This window comes from Rhinolophus ferrumequinum, chromosome 8 (assembly GCF_004115265.2).
Source record: "Rhinolophus ferrumequinum isolate MPI-CBG mRhiFer1 chromosome 8, mRhiFer1_v1.p, whole genome shotgun sequence".
In the NCBI taxonomy this organism is placed as follows: domain Eukaryota; kingdom Metazoa; phylum Chordata; class Mammalia; order Chiroptera; family Rhinolophidae; genus Rhinolophus; species Rhinolophus ferrumequinum.
Genome location: NC_046291.1, coordinates 69,563,696 through 69,582,237, shown reverse-complemented (window position 1 = coordinate 69,582,237; position 18,542 = coordinate 69,563,696).

Genomic DNA, 18,542 nt, shown 5'->3' with positions numbered 1-18,542 from the left:
AAGTTTTCATTGTGTAATTAGGGAGTCAAATTTTGTCCTCTTTATAAATCTTTTGATTTTCAAGTTTCATGTACTCTCCTACCTACCACATATCTTTAAATACTTCAAGACTAAAACAAACCTGCATAATGTGTTGACTGCCATAAAAGCAGTTTGCTTAATATTTCTGAAAAGAAATTACCAGCATGAGAACATTGAATATGGTCATTCCAGTTCCTTTTAATTCTTAAATCATAAATACAAAAATTAGTTCTCTCTCACTAATAAAATTTTCTATTTATAGATACTTTTTCACTGAATTCTATCCAGATCCTAACCAAAAACTTCACGTTAATGTGACCTGAAAGTCTTAAGATTAAGAAAACTTACTCCTAATTCACGAAAATAACCGCTTCACTTACATGGAATGGTATGTATTCTTGACTGTAGAAATGCCTGATGATACACACTAGAGCCCCTCTTAAAATCTAGTGATAGATGTCACTTGTCACTTTTGTCTCCAGTCACCAATTCCTAAACCAACATATCTATATACGTCTACAGACAACTGAACACATATTATCAAATTTGTGACAAATAAGGAAGTAATTCAATTTGATGTTGACTTGAGAAGAAGAAAAATAATTTTCACTGCCTTTCGCTTGATGTTCCATGAGTAAAGGCATTAAAATTCTATCTGACTTTTTGCTACAATTGCATTGTAGGAGTCTTTCGAAATATGATCCCCTGTGTTCCTGATTTCATGCTCCTTAATGTAAAATGCTTCTGGACAAAATAACGTATTCTTTGCTACTGCCTTCCCTTTGATGATTCAGTGCAAAAAGTAGAAAATGTTTTTAAAAGATTATAGAAGCCTGTTTGATAAAGGCAATCAGATCCTATATTTTTGAGAGCAAATAATGCTACTAAGTTGACTCACTAAAGAATTTTTTTTTAAAGATAGAGTGATTAATTAACTACGTGGAAACTTGCAAAGTCTTGGGGTTGTAGGGTAAAGTATTTTCATGACTCTACTAGAAAGAAAGATAAAAGTACCCTTGTTCTTTGATAGGTCCATTCTATCTGTTTCTTCAAATGTGTGGAGCAAAAGATTTCTAGAGCAATATTCTTATGAAAACAGAAAAAAGGCCTCCTCATGAAATAAGTTTGGAAATATGGGTATGGGACTAACAACAGTTACAGAGATGTATTACCAAAAGAATATTTAGGATCCTTGAGGTGCTGATATTCTTTATTAATCTCTAAGAGCAGATACTTTCTTTTGCTTTCTGAAACCAGAACCTATTTTTCAAAGAATACAAGAAATACCTCTGAACATCGCATGGATTTTAAGAAAAACAATTATGAGCATGCTGCCCCAGGACATCTAGCTGCCTTAAATACACTGACTTCATTTCTCTTTTCTAAGACAAAAAAAAAAAAAAAAAAAAAATTAGCTATTCCATCATCTATGTTGAGATTCATCACAGACCTGCCATGTTATCTACTGCCTTCTCCAAATCACCTTGTAATTTCTCCTTCTTTATCTTTCTCCTTGTGTGAAAATACTAGATTTTCATGCCTTCACTGTACCAGTTCAGTGATTCATGCATATGTTTTATTGCCCATTTTATTATATTTATTACTACATTTTTGTTTTTATTTTATGTTTCTCATTAAACCATCTATATCTTTAGGGTAATAATACATGTTTTCTGTTTTTGGTGTAATTACCCTCCATTCTCCACCATCAGGACACTCACACCATCTAGAATAGTTCTCTGCCTAGAGCTGATTCCAGAAAATGTAGTTGCCTAAGCTTATTTGAGCAATGAGCAGGTCACTGTGTGGGATGCATGAGCATGAATCTGTGTGTGTGTGTTTGTCGATGGTGACTGCCTCCAAGGGCAACACCTAAAGCAGAGCGGAATCAATATTCAGCAGAGTTATTTCTTTGGCAGCTGAAATGAACCTGCAGGAATCTTGCTGTCACTGATACATTCTCGGATGCCTGCAACTGTAAATTCACCCACTCACCTGCATAATTCAAGGGAAATAATTCCCTAGGCTTTGGAATACATCCCCCTCACAGTGTGCTGGATAACAAGCCTTAAGGGGGCACAGTGATGAGTAATGAGAGACTGAGATGAATCCAAGTGATATTTACAGGAACTTTTAGTGGGCAGAGTGTAATTACAGGTTCAGGCTAACATATTGCTCTTGAATATTCATTTTTTGCCACCTCCTATCTCCTTCCTTTGTCTCATCATCACCAGACAATAAACTCCTTTTTATTTGAATAGCTAGAGAATGGAATGCTTTGGTTCATCAAATATTCTGGTTCTTGCCACAAATACTCTGGGTACTGCCACAATAGTTTAATAGCTAATTTTGATTCACAAGTATTTTGCATTTTACTGTAAGTCTTTGAAAAGAGGTACCTGGGTGAATCACAAAGATATTCAAAGTCTTGCAATGGCAGGGCCATTCTTCAAAAAACCAAGTCTCCCTGTAAAGTATTATAAATACAGAAAGCAAGCTGAAACTGTTCTGACCATACCACATATTGTAGAAATTGTTAATTTGGGGGAAAAAAAATCTTATTCCCCTTTATTTAGCTTGTGTCACTCACACATAAAAAAACGAAATATGAATGAACCTTTTCTCTGTATAATTTAGTCGATGTTTCTTATATGGTAATCATATAAAATGGGAATATTTTTTCAATTAAGTGGTTTTTCTATGACAATAATGATCCTATCATTTCCTTTTAATTTCCAAATGAAGTGTTCTTATCAAAGAAGGAGTCTATTGTCCAGTCTGGGAATTGTTGTTCCTTCCTGCAATTCTCTCAGCTTTCATCGGAAATGTGTTCTTCCAAACACTGACCCAGCTCAACCCCATTTAGTTTCTCAGAGAGGATGAGCTCATATCCTGGTGGGGTGGTGCTTTGCACTGTACAGTCCTAATAATCTAACCATGACTTGTGTATAAAATGAAGCTCAGAATTTTAGAGTGTACAGCTAGATAACAGAGGAGGGTACTGTCTGTGTGGGAAACACTACATGATTCATATTTTCTTCAAAAAATTAAAGTCATATTTCTTTGATGTGTCAACAGTGATGACTGAAAGCAGATTGTAGAATCTGTACTAGACTGGAGAGAGGGGAAAAGGGATAGAGAGAGGGAGAGGGAGAGGGGGAGGGAGAGAGCGAAAGAGAGAGAGAGAGAGAGAGAGAGAGAGAGAGAGAGAGAGAGAGAGAGAGAGAGAGAGAGAGAGAAGCAAACGAGAGACTTCTCTTAGATCCAGCAGGGAGAAGAATATTTCCAGGAAATATACCTAAATCAAGGCAACAGTTCTTAGAATGTAATAGAGGAACTTAATGATGTGAGAGAAGCAATAGTAAGAGGAAAATGTGAATAGAAATAATTATTCTTGGCTAGATAGGAAAATAAATGAACTGAGGGCACTGAGAGCATCTGAACGTTTGTGTAGGCAAGAAAACAAGGACACAAGTGAGTGAGAAAATAGGCAGGAAAAGGAAGATACTGTTCCGGAAATAATTTGTTGTCATGACTAGAGTTCTGCATTGAGACTTATTCCTTCCTCTGTTGTTATTCTGCTATGATCCAGTCAGCATCATGTCAAAGATATAAATCTCAATTTATCCCTATGCCAAACATACATCACATCCACCAAAATAAGAGGTGAGAAAATGAGCTTTGTGTACAAAATAGTTTATCTAAGTCCATTACAAATAGATAATCCAATCCTACGGTCCTTGAAGAGAAGTGAGTGGCAGGTGGCAGGTGGCAGGTGGCTGCCCTTCTCTCAAGGAGTTGCGAAGTTTGGGGAGGAGATTAGAAGGAAGAAAGGTGAATCATCCTCTCCCTCATTAGGGGGTAGCTTTCTATGATTTCTCTTTCACTGATTCCCATAGTTTAGGAGTTCTGACAATGTCATCTGGTAATTCCTACAGGAGCCAAATCATAGCACTTTACTCCTCTAATGACTTTGTTTCCCCACTAGACTTCTGGACGTGCTATTGAATGGTCTGGAGCCCCTTGTCAGTGATTCTGCACTCAAGCCAAGGCGTGGATAGTATCTTGGAAGGGGTCAAGGGAAATCACCTCCATTCACTCCTGTATCAGTGAGTACACCCTGCGAGAAGAGGAACTCACCATTCTCTCTGGAACTACACTGAATTCCGATCACTGCATGAAGACCTCCAAGATGCTCCAAGGCAGATACTGCCCCTCTCCTAGACAATGCACGCTTTCTCTAAGAAGGCTCTTCAACTCTCAAAAAAAGACCTGATATGGTCAATCTAGCCGGAGAGACAACAGAACAGAGAAAACAGGTCAGGCTGCATGCAGAAAGTGCAGCTAGGATGGTAAATTTGAAGGCACTATATATAATGCTAGTTTCTCTGAGTAGAATCAAATGCAATTTCCATGCTGAGACCTCAGTTATGGGGAAAAAAAAAAAAAAGAATGGTGCCGAGACTGACTCGATGCTCTAACACATCAGTAGCATAGAGTTGTTCTTACTGAAATCTGAAAATATTCTTATTAAATGGAGGTAGAAAGAATATCTTATCTGGCAAGGCTCCCTCCATTGCTTTTCAGGAAGTGTTACACATGGTGGGGGCGGAAGCCATCCCATATTATAAGATGTCATGCTGACAGCCTTAGCATCATTGGCTTGCAAAGACCTCATTGAATGTGACAGACTGGAAATCTAGGTGGTATAATGAGGCACACACACACACAGTATTTTCAAGGTTGCTAGCAACTATTTCATTGCTCTTTTCCCTCAAGGCAAGTAAGCTTTTCAAATTCATCTGTCTGTTTTCATATATTTTCTTTTTCTTCATTTTTCTTCCCCCTATAGCTAATGCACTGACATTCAGGGGGTTGTGCCAGATTTCAAATATGTATGCATCCTTCCAGGAAATAAAAGACACTTAGATTTCTTGACCATTTGCATTAAAAGTGAACATCTTACTAGAGGATACATGATCAAAATAGTTGTTTTCTAAAGATAGTCTCATGTAAGATTCATGCCTTGCTTTAATTCAGGAATTATACTTAGCTTGAAATCACTAATACCTTGCATCAACACCTTAAATTCTTTTAATTAAAATAATAAATTATCAAGGTTCATAAAAGACAGGTACATATGGTATTTCTTACTTTAGAAATGGGCAATATAGAATAGCATTGAAGCTGTAAATAATAAGGATGGTATGGATTAAACTGAGATTACATAATTGAGATGTCCCAGTTTTCTGCAGAGGCTGACCTCAATTACACACAGAATAAAGAGTTTGCAAATTCCCTGATACACAATTAAGAAAACCGCTATAGCTGAAATGTAGAAAATTTTATGTAATAGATATGAAAAAAGATAAGCAGATAAGCCATGAAATTAATCTTTTTATTTTATATATGATCTTTCAAACATATTTAATCATACAGTTTTGTTATTCAACAAACTAGTTTTACTTGTCAGATGATATTACATGAGACTATGATTTTTTTTTTTTTTCCAACTAAAGCCTTTAGTCATTTAAATAACCATGATGGATCAACCACACAGTCATTTTCTCTTTGTGCAATAGCTGGTAGTTGAAAAAGATCCACGTTCCATGTGGCATTGTAGGTACTCCCATACTTTCTGGAGGCAAAAGCAGGACTCAGTACAATGAACAAGGAATTTGAGTCAGCAGGTCTGAGTGGACAATCCATTCCCTACCCTTTTCAGCTACAAGACCAGAAGCATATTTCAGCCTTTCCTGCTATAAAAAGGGAATCCTAACCTCTTTCTCAAAGTGTGCTGGTTGTGAGAATCTGAGAGATGTTCTCTGCTTTATTAATTCTCTTTATCTCATCCTCTTCTTCCTTCTCTTTCCTATTGTCACTCTTGTTCTCTCTCTTTTGCTCTTTTATTCACTTTTAGACCAATATTTCTGAGGAAATATAGGGAAACACTCAGTCACTACTTCCTGGCCCAAGAAAGGCGACTTGCAGTAGGTGTGTGTGGACAGGTGGAATAGGAGAACAAACAGAAGAGCAGGAGATGTTTCCTCAGGAAGTCCTTCTGCTAATACATCCCCAGATCATTGATGCCTAACTCAGCCTAATCCCAGGATGAACCTGATCACTCTGTTTGCCTGAAGTTCTGATGGACCCTGCTTTCACTACCTCAGGCACTGTCTATGCTAAGTCTTCCTGAGGATTTTCTAGAGAAGGTAGAACACAAACAATGATATTTTATGGAAATATTGCTCCTTTCACACTCTCACTTGCAGTGCAAGAGACACAGACACAATTGCAACGTACATAAGGTCTCTCATTAGTCATAATGAGATTACTCTAGGGATAAAATAACCGTATCATTACCATTGTTAACATTTTACTAAGTTCTAGGCACAATGCTAAGCACACAACATTCAGTATACCGAGTGTGTCAAAAAAATGTACACACATGAGTTGTATTCATCTTTTATTATTGGTATTCATTGAATATTGCAATTTTAATACAGTTTTTCCTCTCTTAAAATGTGTACTTTGTTGTTTGTTTTTTTTTTTTGGCACCCAAGGTATTATTGAATACATCACCATTATGAGGTAAGGCGTACCATCATTCCCACATGAAAACTGGGGAAGTTTACATTTTCCCCAAGGTCAAACAGGAAGAAGGTGATCCCAGGCAATTTCCCTCCAGATCTAGCACCTTAACCCACCATGCTCTTAGCAACCAGGGACTTCTCTTTCACTTCCCACTTTTAGACTACAGCAATTGTCATTCATACTGAACCATTCATTCTCAGCCCATTTGCATTACCTCAGGCATCTAGCTGATTTGGGTGCCTGTTTACAGCCCCTAATCTCAGTGATGTCAACTTTACTCTCAGTTCTTGCTTTGCTGTTTTTCCTAACGCTTGTCCTTTCTTTGATTCCACCTTCCTGAGTCTTGTGCTGGCCTCTCTGGCTCTGAGAAGTCATCTCAGCTCTCCTTTACCTCCTTTCTTCAAGTGGGATCTTTTTGCAGTGCTTTGTTGCCGTGGGCTCCTGCTCTCACCCCGGGTCCCCCCTTTCCTTCTCTTTTAATTAGTTTCATGACATCCTCCACAGTAACAATTAAGATGAGGAAAGCACTTTAGAAATTATAAAGTACTGTAAGAATGTTAGTTATTAATACTTAATTAAAATGCCATTATTCCAAGAAGCAGTATAGAATGGAATACAATGAGCATGCTTATCTATGTCAGCCTGAACTAAGTTTCTAGTCTTGTATCACCATGTTCTGAATGCTTGTACTAAAGTATGTTACCCAAGCCTTCTGAGCTTCAGTTTTCTTATGTCTAAAATGTAGCTAATAATTCTCACTTCATAGCATGATTCTGAGGATTAGATTCTAGTGATACCAAGGTTTACTAGTGCTACTAAGGAGCTAGCACTGCGCTATGGAATATAAGCCAAAGCCCAACCCTCAGTGTGATGTATTTGGCAATAATGATTTAAAGAGTTAATTAATACTAATAGAGGTCATAAGGGTGGAGCCCTGATCCAACAGGATCAGTGTCCTTATAGGAAGAGACTCCCCTGCTGTATACTGTACACAAAGAATAGGTCATGTGAGACATAGCAAGGTGGCGTCCAACTGCAAGTGACGGCAAGAGCCTCCACAAGTTGAATCCACTAGCATCTTCAATTTGGACTGCTCAGCCTTTGAGAACTGATAAAGTAAATCTCTGTCTTTGAAACCACCCAGTCTATGGTATGTTGTTATGGTGGCCTATAATTATCCTTGTTTACAAATAAAAAAAATTAAACCTCAGAGAGATTAAATAAAATGTTTAAGGCCCCATGAACTTAGTGCTGTCTGACTCCACACAAACTTTGTAGTCACCACACCAGTTTGCATCTTGTATCTACTAAAATACACAAAGAAGCCTGCATTGTTCAGAAAAGATATCCCCTTTCTCCATAATATTTGGCCCAGATGTGTCTGCTGGGCTTTTACAAAAACTACAGCGCTGGCATTTTACCAATGCAACTTTTAGGACTCTCATGAGAAATCTTCACCTCTTCTTGTATTCTCTATCCAAATATTATTTATGTTGGAAGCATTGAAATAATAAGGGGTTTTCTTTCCAATTTAAGAACACTTTAAAAATATTTATAAAAAGTAAAATTGCAAATAGTTTCTATAAATGTGTACAGAATTTTCCTAGGAAATTTGATTTAAGAAATATTATGTACTGCTATTATTTTTTGGCATAGTTATTTTTTTTGTTTCTCAGATAAGATTTAATATCACGGATAATTCATCTGCCAACATGTAAATCATAGTGTACTTTAACTGAATGTCAGACATTGTTCAGATTGGCTGGTGCTCTTTGAAATATGTATTTGCATCAGATAACTCAAAGCAGTAACACTCAATAAATATTCTGCAATGATAATTACATATAATATACTTACCTACATATATAATCTTTAAAAAAGAATATAATTACCCTTAGTAATATTTGTACTGATATATCCCCTCGGACAAAGGAAGCAAAAGAAAAAATAAACATGTGGGACTACATCAAACTAAAAAGTTTTTCACAGCAAAGGAAACCATCAACAAAACAAAAAGACATCCTACTAAATAAGAGAAGATATTTGCCGATGATACATCTGTAAGGGGTTAATATCCAAAAATTTATTTAAAAAACTCATACAACTCAACACCAAAAAACAAACAACCCAATTAAAAAATGAGGATATGAAGAGACATTTCTCCAAAGAGGACATACAGATGGCCAACAGACATATGAAAGGATGCTCAAAATCACTAATCATTAGAGAAATGCACATAAAAACCATAATGAGATATCACCTCACACCTATCAGAATGGCTATCATCAATAACTCAACAAACAACAAGTGTTGGCTATGATGTGGAGAAAAGAGAACCGCTGTGCACTGTTGGTGGGATTGCAGATTGGTGTAGCCCCTGTGGAAATCAATATGGAGACTCCTCAAAAAATTAAAAATAGAACTACCTTATGACCCAGTGATCCCACTCCTAGGTATTTATCCAAAGAAATCCAAACCACTAATTCGACAAAATATATGCACTCCAATGTTTATTGCAGTGCTATTCACAATAGCCAAGATATGGGAACAACTGAAATGTCCATCAATAGATGATTGGATAAAGAAACTGTGTTACATTTATACAGTGGAGTATTACTTGGTCATTAAAAAAAATGAAAGAATAAAATGCTTAGGAATAAACTTAACCAAGGATGAAAAAGACTTATATACAGAAAACTATAAGACATTTTTGAAAGAAATTGAAGAAGACACAGAGAAATAGAAAGACATTCCGTGTTTATTGATTGGAAGAATCTATATAGTTAAAATGGCCATATTACACAAAGCAATATACAGATTTAATGCAATCCCCATCAAAATCCCAATGGCATTTTTTAAAGAAATAGAACAAAAAATCATCAATTTATATGGAACCACAAAAGACTGAATTGCCAAAGCAATCCTAAGAGAAAAGAACAATGCTGGTGGTCTCACACTCCCTGACTTCTGCTTGTACTATAGAGAAACGATAATTAAAACAGTATGGTATTGGCAGAAAAACAGACACGCAGACCAATGGAATAGACTTGAGAACCCAGAAATAAAGCCACATAAATACGGACAGATAATTTTCGACAAAGAAGCCACAAACATATAGTGGAGAAAAGACAGCCTCTTTAATAAATGGTGCTGGGAGAATTGCAAAGCCATGTGCAAAAGAATGAAACTAGACTGCTGTCTGTCACCGTGTACCAAAATTAACTCAAAATCGATTAAAGACCTAAACATAAGTCCTGAAATAATAAAATGCATAGAAGAAAACATAGGTACTAAACTTATGGACCTTGGGTTCAAAGAGCATTTTATGAATTTAACTCCAAAGACAAGGGAAGAAAAAGCTAAAATAAATGAATGGAACTATATCAAACTAAAAAGTTTCTGCACAGCAAAAGAAACCATCAACAAAATAAAGAGGCAATCAACCAAATGGGAGAAGATTTTTGCAAACAACTCCTCTGATAACAGGCTAATATCCAAAACATACAAGGAACTCACACAACTCAATAACAAAAAAACAAACAACCCAATTGAAAAATGGGCAGAGGACCTGAAGAGACATTTCTCCAAAGAGGACATACAAACGGCAAATAGACATATAAAAAAATGCTCAACATCACTAATCATTAGAGAAATGTAAATAAAAACCACAATGAGATATCACCTCACCCCAGTCAGAATGGCTATCATCAACAAGACAAATAGTAACAAGTGTTGGAGAGGCTGTGGAGAAAAAGGAACCCTCATACACTGTTGGTGGGAATGCAGACTGGTGCAGCCACTATGGAAGGCAGTGTGGAGATTCCTCAAAAACTTACGAATAGAATTACCGCATGACCCAGCAATCCCACTCCTGGGTATCTACCCAAAAACTCTGAAAACATTTATCCATAAAGATATATATGCTCCAATATTCACTGCAGCTTTGTTTACGGTGGCCAAGACATGGAAACAACCAAAGTGTCCTTCGATAGATGATTAGATAAACAAGTTGTGGTATATATACACAATGGAATACTATTCATCCATAAGAAAGATGAAATAGTACCATTTACAACAACATGGATGGATCTTGAGATTATTAAGCTGAGCAAAATAAGTCAGACAAAGTCGAGAACCATATGATTTCACTGATATGTGGCATATAAAACTGAAAACAACAAAAGAACAAGACAAACAAATGAAGAAATAAAAACTCATACACACAGACAATAGTTTAGTGGTTTCCAGAGGGTAAGAGGGGAAGAGGGTGGTAGATGAGGGTAAAGGGGATCAAATATATGGTGATGGAAGGAGAACTGACTCTGGGTGGTGAATACACAATGTGATATATATAGATGATGTATTACAGAATTGTATACCTGAAATCTATGTAACTTTATTAACAATTGGCATCCCAATAAACTTTAATTAAAACAAAAAAAAATGAAATCTTACCATTTGCAACAACATGGATGGACCTAGAGAATATTATGCTAAGTGAAATAAGTCAGAGAAAGACAAATACCATATGATCTCACTTATGTGTGGATCTAAAGAACAGAATAAATGAGCAAACAAACAGAAATAGACTCAGATGTAGAGAAAAGACTGATAATTGCTAGACGGAGTGTGTGGGGATGGGGGAGAAGGTGAAGGGATTAGAAAGTACAAACTGATATCAAAACAGTCATGGGGATATAAAATACAGTATGGGAAATATAATCAATAATGTTGTAAAGATTATGTGGGGTGCCAGGTGGGCACTGGACTTATCAGGGAGATCACTCCATACACTATGTAGATACCTGACCACTGCTTTATACAGCTGAAGCTGATGTAGAATAATATAGAATGTCAACTATAATATAATTAAGTATATAGTATATAGTCACGGGATATAAAGTACAGTATAGGGAATATAGTCAATGGTATTGTAACATATATATATATATGATGTCAGAGGGGTAGTAGATTGGGGGTCATCACTTTATGAGGGGTGTGTCTAATTATGATGTGGTTTTGTACACCTGAAACTAATAATGAAAAAGAAGTAGTAGAGCCAAAAAAAAAAAAGAATATAATATCACATCTATATTATAAAGAAGAATTGAAAGAAAGTAATTAATAATAATGTAATTGATAATTCAATGTGATTTCAATAGAAAACAAAAAGAAACAGATGTTTTCACCTCCACATAGAACTGTCATGAATTTGACAAATACAAATGTGTTGAATTGAAGAATCAAATATCATCAGGGGATTATCATCAGTGATAGAATTTTCTAAAATAGAGAAAAACTCTTAGGGGAGTTCCAAAATAAACAAAGATCAGTAAAACTACAAGGTAACTCATTCCTTAATTAGTAGACATGCACTTATAAAACAACCTAGGCAATTTGCTCCCATTCTCTGCCCAACCCCCTTCTCAATTGAAGGTGGGCTGTTTTTCTTGTTAATGGATGAAGACTTAACTGCAAGAACAAAGCCAGGCAGGCATATAGCAACCAACTAATCAGAATATTCTCAGAATTGCTGCTGATGTTCTAGAAATCCGAGCCAGCCACAGGAGCCAGAATTGTCCCCAACATTATTAAGCTGGAGCAGATAACTGCCTTAAGCTAGTGCCATACTTCACCTGGGACCTGGACATATTTGGATTGTGGATTTTGCATTTGAGCCACTGGAACCATTACTTCCTAGCTGGCTGTGCAGGCTTTGACAGGTCATTTTAGTAATTTGCAATAATATCACCCAGCATTTTACACACTATTGGTTTTTTTAGATCCCATTTATCAAGTTACTGTAGAGTTTTATGTACAATTTTCTCTTGATTTGCATGTCAACTTCATTCTTAGAAAATTCAGTGCATATTAAAACAATGCAAAACATTGTGTACATGGGTCAATTGGAGTTAGGTTCTAGGCTCAGATAATTTTTAAGAGTTTATTCCTCATACTAATATCTGGCAGTAATATCAGAAATTATGTGGGACCTGGAATAATTCTGTTGTGTGGGTTTATCCCCACATGTTGCTGGATATGTAGCATCTCTGGCTCCCATCTACTAAATTCCACTTTTTTCTCCAAACCCATGCTCCTCACACTGCCCCAAATAATTAAAATGCTGCGTAGAATAGATGAGAACCACTAATAGAGGTTAAAAACATAGGTTTTGGAGTTACAAAGAGTTAGATTCCAATTTCAACTTGGACCTTGGACAAGTTATTCAAAATTAAGACTGGCTTGGAGTTCAACTCTATATTAAAAATCTCTTGAAATATTTGAACCAAATACAAAGTCTTATACAGTCCCTTGAAATATTGAACCAAATACAAGGTCTCTCTTACCTAGAAACTAAATCATTTTTTCATTTAACAAATTTCATGACTATTAGGTTCTAGGGGCTTTAACAGACATGGGAGAAGGTGAAATATGATATAATATATCTTTGCCTTTGGAAAGGAACTGGAATAGGAATAGAAACAGATACGTAAACTTATCATTGAAATAATTGAAAAAAATTTTTGTTAGTCTAGAGTTACTAGATTAAAAAATATTCAAAATACCCAGTTAAATTTGAATCTCAGACAATCAATGATTTTTTTTTTTAGTATAAGGGGCATATTTGAATTGTATGGGAATTCCCAATGCATGGAATACTTATACTGAAAAAGTACTTGTTGTTTATCTGAAATTCAAATGAAATAGGGTGTTCTGAACTTTATCTGGCAACCTGATATTTGTTGTTGATACAATCAATATATTAGCATCAACGCATGTCAATGCTTAGTTGAGGTAGTTTAAACTAATTTAATTATTAGCATATACAGAAATTTAAGCCTAATATACCTTCATGCATAGATGAATGGTTATATTTAAAAAAATAAAAGTAGTCCATTTACAAATAAGCCAGCTCAGTGAGCAATTGATAGAAAGAAACACTAGGCTTGGAATTTTAAAAAGATGTTATTTTATTAAAAACAAACTAACAAAAAAAAACAACAAAAAATCTTTTGTTTTTTTTTTAAATCTAAACTGTGTTTCTTAATATCGTGGCCAAAGGTTAGGTTTTACAACCCCTTTGAAATAGTAAGCAACATTTTGTGTATCTCTCCACTTTTCTGGGCAATGGGATCATAGCATTTGTCAGATTCTCAAAATCTTAAAAATCACAACTTATTCAGAATAGCCAAACTCAAAACAAAGTTCAAAAACAACTCAGAGAATGAAACAAGGAGCCCTCATTGTCTTTCCTAAGGATGTATTTTTCCAAGAATTTTACTCCTTCTACTGAAATACTACATTCTAGACAGAGGTCACATAGGTAATAAAAGTCTTTGGGAGGACCACATAAAGGATAGCATTTTCCATATGACTAAACCATTTTTCCTCTAAATTTCCTTTTTTTTTTTTTTATCTCTATGCTAAATGGAAAGTCAATACAAATTGATGAATAATTTTACTATTCAAGCATTATACCATATATATTACCTAAGCTGTTATTTACTACCTCTGTATTCAAATATTTTTTTCTTTTTCACCTTTTAAAAAATTGTTTTAAGGGGCACCATTACAATTGTTTATTAATCAATGTGATGACTAGTCTGTCAGGGTGTTATGCTCTTGGACAGATCACCATCCTAATCCAATAATAAAAGTTCTCTCACAAAAATTTTATTGCCCTAGTCACCTTTTGTTAATTTCATTCATTTGGAAAATGGGACTAATATTTCCTATTCTGAGGGTGTCTTAGTTCAGGCTGCTATAACAGAATACCACACAGGCTGGACGGCTTAAACAACAGAAATGTATTTCTCACAGTTCTGGAGGCTGGGAAGTCAAGATAAGGTGCAAGCCAATTGGACTCCTGGTGAGAGCCCTCTGCCTGGGTTGCAGGTGGCTGTCTTCTCATATCCTCACATAGCAGAGAGAGGGGAAGCAAGCTCTCTGGTGTCTCTTCTTTTAATGGCACTAATCTTATGAGGGCTCCACCCTCATGACCTAATTACTTTCCAAAGGCCTCCTCTCTTAATACCATCACATTGAGATTAGAGTTTCAACATATGAATTTAGGGGGACAGACACATTCAGTTCATAGCAGAAGGCTACTGTGCAATAAATATGTAAAAGAGCTTTGTAAACTCTATAGGACAATATCAACCGAAAGTGTTGAAAGTATGAGGCATGAATAAAGTTACATGTTTAATACTACTAATAAAATTGTTAAAAAGTATTAAATGTTCACTTCATGCAACTGATCATATACATTAACTCATTTATTCTTCAGACATATCTTTAACACCACTGTTATTATTTCTAAGTGAAAACACAAAAAAATAGTAGATTGAATTGTACCCAGATCATGTCCTTTGGAAAGGACAATAAAGTAAACAAATTTTTGACATGCTTGACCAAGCAAAAACAGAGAAAACACAAAAACATTAGGTGTGAAAATATAAAAATCACAGGATGGTAGCGATAGGAAACTTGACCTGATTGCTGCTCAGTTTTATACAAACTATTAGTGAAAATGAACCAGAGGACTTTGTAATTTGTATCTGACCAGAGGACAGATATAAATTACCAAAATCAAGTAGTAGAGGAAGTAGAAAAGAAATACAAAATAAAATAGGCCACATTTCTAACAGTAGTTACCTCTGAGACGGGAGTGGGAGTGTGTGGGGACAGAGCCAGGAGAGCAGTTTCCAGGCTCTCGGCCTCACGTGGAAAGGTGCTGGCTCAGGTAGTAAATGGCCATCAACTGTGATTTGATGGCCATCAGCTGTGGCTAGTTGGCCGTCAGCTGTAACCAGTGAGACATTGGCCACTAATATAACTGCTGTGGCTACACTAGCAGCAAAATAGGGGCTAGCAAGACGATGGTGGCTGAGCTAGCAAGAGGGGATTGCAGTTAGCACGGCGGATTGCAGCTAGCAAGTGGGGTTGGTTGGCAGAGACAAGTGGACAGTGGGTTGAGGATTGTGTTGCTCCTGCTTCCTGTGTCTCCAACCCAGCCGCCAGCGAGAGTATAGTAGTATGGCTTCCCTATCTATGGCTCCGTGGGTGTTCCTTTTTGGCCTCACCATGTCCTGCGTTCTTATGTGGGGAGCGGGAGCGGAGACCCCGTAGGCCGCCCCGCGTGACAGTGGCTGAGAGGGGTGAAGGAGATCTATCCCATTTTACTCCATCTGCATTAGTCCTAGTTTACTCTTACACAAGCTTTCTAATCCGGGGCATATACTCTGATACCAGTTTTCATTTTTAAAACACACTATAAAGATTTGGGGCAGTACTGCCATGTAAAATTTTAGTTTTAGCTTTCTTCTAGGATAACTGCTAAAATTCAGAAAAATGCCTTAAGTGAAATGAGGAATAGAAAAATAATTGCAACACAGTTCACAACAAAATTTCCACAAACAAAATTAAATCCCCTTTACATATATGCAGCAGGAAAACTTGTACTTTGTTTTAATCATCTGAATTGAGTTGTCTGTCTGAGATTAGTTCCCATGTAAAAACATTCTTTAATGAATAGATAAATGCCTCAAGATCTGCTGGAATTTGCAGCTTTGAAAACAAAAAAGTCACTGTCTCCTGGAAGTAATTATTTAGTGTTTATATGTTCTTTTTTCTCACATTTGCAAAATGTACTTTACGATGACTTTATTAGATAAAGAGCAATTAATTGCATATTTACAAGGTGCCTTCAAGACAGGTCCTGAATTCCCACTCTACCCTTCTCCATTACAATCACCATTCGTTTCTGGTAGCTGTAAGAATAACTATTCTCTGTATAGTCCTTACATTTTACAGGTTTTTTCATTAGCAGTCACTGGCTGTTATAAGCACAAATAAGTAGAATCACTTTGGGTAGGATTTTGGGGGGTTTGGGGGGTGGGGAAGTTGCTATCTCAGCCAGAGTTCAAGTAACCCTCCTTGGAAGACAGCTTTTCCACATTCATGATCTATAATAACCCAGTTAATGAATTAGCCTATGTGAAATAAATGGCATTAGTGTTTACTGAGGGCCAAAGGATAATCAAACACTGACAGTTGAGTAGCAAGAGGGAAAATATGTATAAACACTTAAACTATGTGCCAAACACTTTACGTGTACAAGTATATTCTTACTTAGTCCTAATAATAACCTACTAAAAAGGATCTATTCTACCTTTTTTTTTTAATGGACAAGGAAATCGAGGCCTAGAAAAGTTAAACAACTTGATGAAGGTCACATAATTAATAAGTTGGAATCTGAACTCTCCAGGCAGTCCAACTCCAAAAACTCTTAGTGTTCTGTATTAGTCAGTATCCATCAGAATCACATTATTTGTTACATAGTAAAAAGAAAATAATTCTCCCTGCCCTATTTTGATATACATGTATGTCTCAGTCTTCTCATATGATTACATTGCAAAATTACCACAAGTTCAGATTAGCTTCGAAGACAATGAATGAGGTAGAGCAGTCAGGAAAACCAATACCAGGTGATAGCAATTGAGCCTCATGAATTGTGACAGTCAACACAATACCGTATGTGAGGCATTAGCTTACTGGAATGTACATAAGCTTACTGGCACTCAGCCATCCTATACGTTTTCCATTTTGCTCACCTCATTGCAGATGTGCTCATTTTATTAGGGGAGATGCCTGAGTATGTAATCAATAATGTGAAAATAGAACCTGGCAGCGGTCTAGATTACAAAAGTTCTTATGTGGCCCATGCATGTGCCGACAAACACAGAGAACCCAATTGCAAAAACATCAAGACAATGCATACTGCTTAGAAGAAATCCTCCAATTAGTAGTATCACCTCTGCAGTGCCCAGGGAGGTGGGGGTCAATTAAGATTTAGCTGCATCAGGTTAGAATGTTGAGGGATGGGGTGAGTCATATAAGAAAACCAGCTAGGGTCACAACAACTTTCAGGTGCATTCATTGACAGTGGTTATTTTAATTCTCACTCTTCTGGCAGAAATACTCTTTTAAAATGGATGACAAGTAAAAAATACAATACAAATGCAAATATAATGGCATCAGCATGAAAATACATCTTATGTTTTAAGAATTTTGGAAAACTTATTACAGATAAATTTTAAATTATGACTCCAGTTCAGCAAATCAAAGCTTTGCCTTTCAAAGAATGTAGAGAACCCTACAAACCACATTTCATCTTTTACATGTATGGATGTGCTTTTTGAGATGTGTATAGTGTGTGGGGGTGTGGATGAAAAAATCCTCTAAGAGAGAAGAATAAACCTCCTGTTGACCAACTCAGGGAAGCTATGGCATGAGTATTACCAAACTACAGATAATCTGATGAATAATTCTCTGAAATAAGTAAGAGTACATTTCACACTACTATTTGCATCACAGACATACTCCCTGAAATGTAGATCTTATTTATAAATTTAACTCGGACACAATCCATGGAAGTAAAATTTTGAAGTAAAAAAAAATAACTAAATTATGAATTGGTTTGGCCTCCAAGCAGAGTCTATGGCACCATGATGACAATGACAGTCCTACCAGAGTGAAAATTTGCACTTAAGGATGGCATTGTTGTCATCTGAATGTGTAGGGATGGTTGAGTGGATTTTCCACACCGTAAACACATTTGGCTCAAGTTCCAAACTCTACCTGTTACAGTATGCACCCTTAGCTCAGACTGGGTCACCATTCTTTCCTTGTACATCTGATCTCACCCAGCACTGAACTCTGCTATTCCATGTCGTTGGACCCAGACCTATCGGGAAAATTCAAGGCCATCGCTATTTCCAATGCCAAGAAACTCCCCAAAGCAGGGCAGCCTAACACGCCTACTGGCCTCTCCTCTCAGCTCCTTCCAATCCATCTTCTGTACTTGCTGCCAAAGTGATAGTTCCAATATGAAAAATCCAACCGTGAAGCCTTGGCTTAAAGCCCTT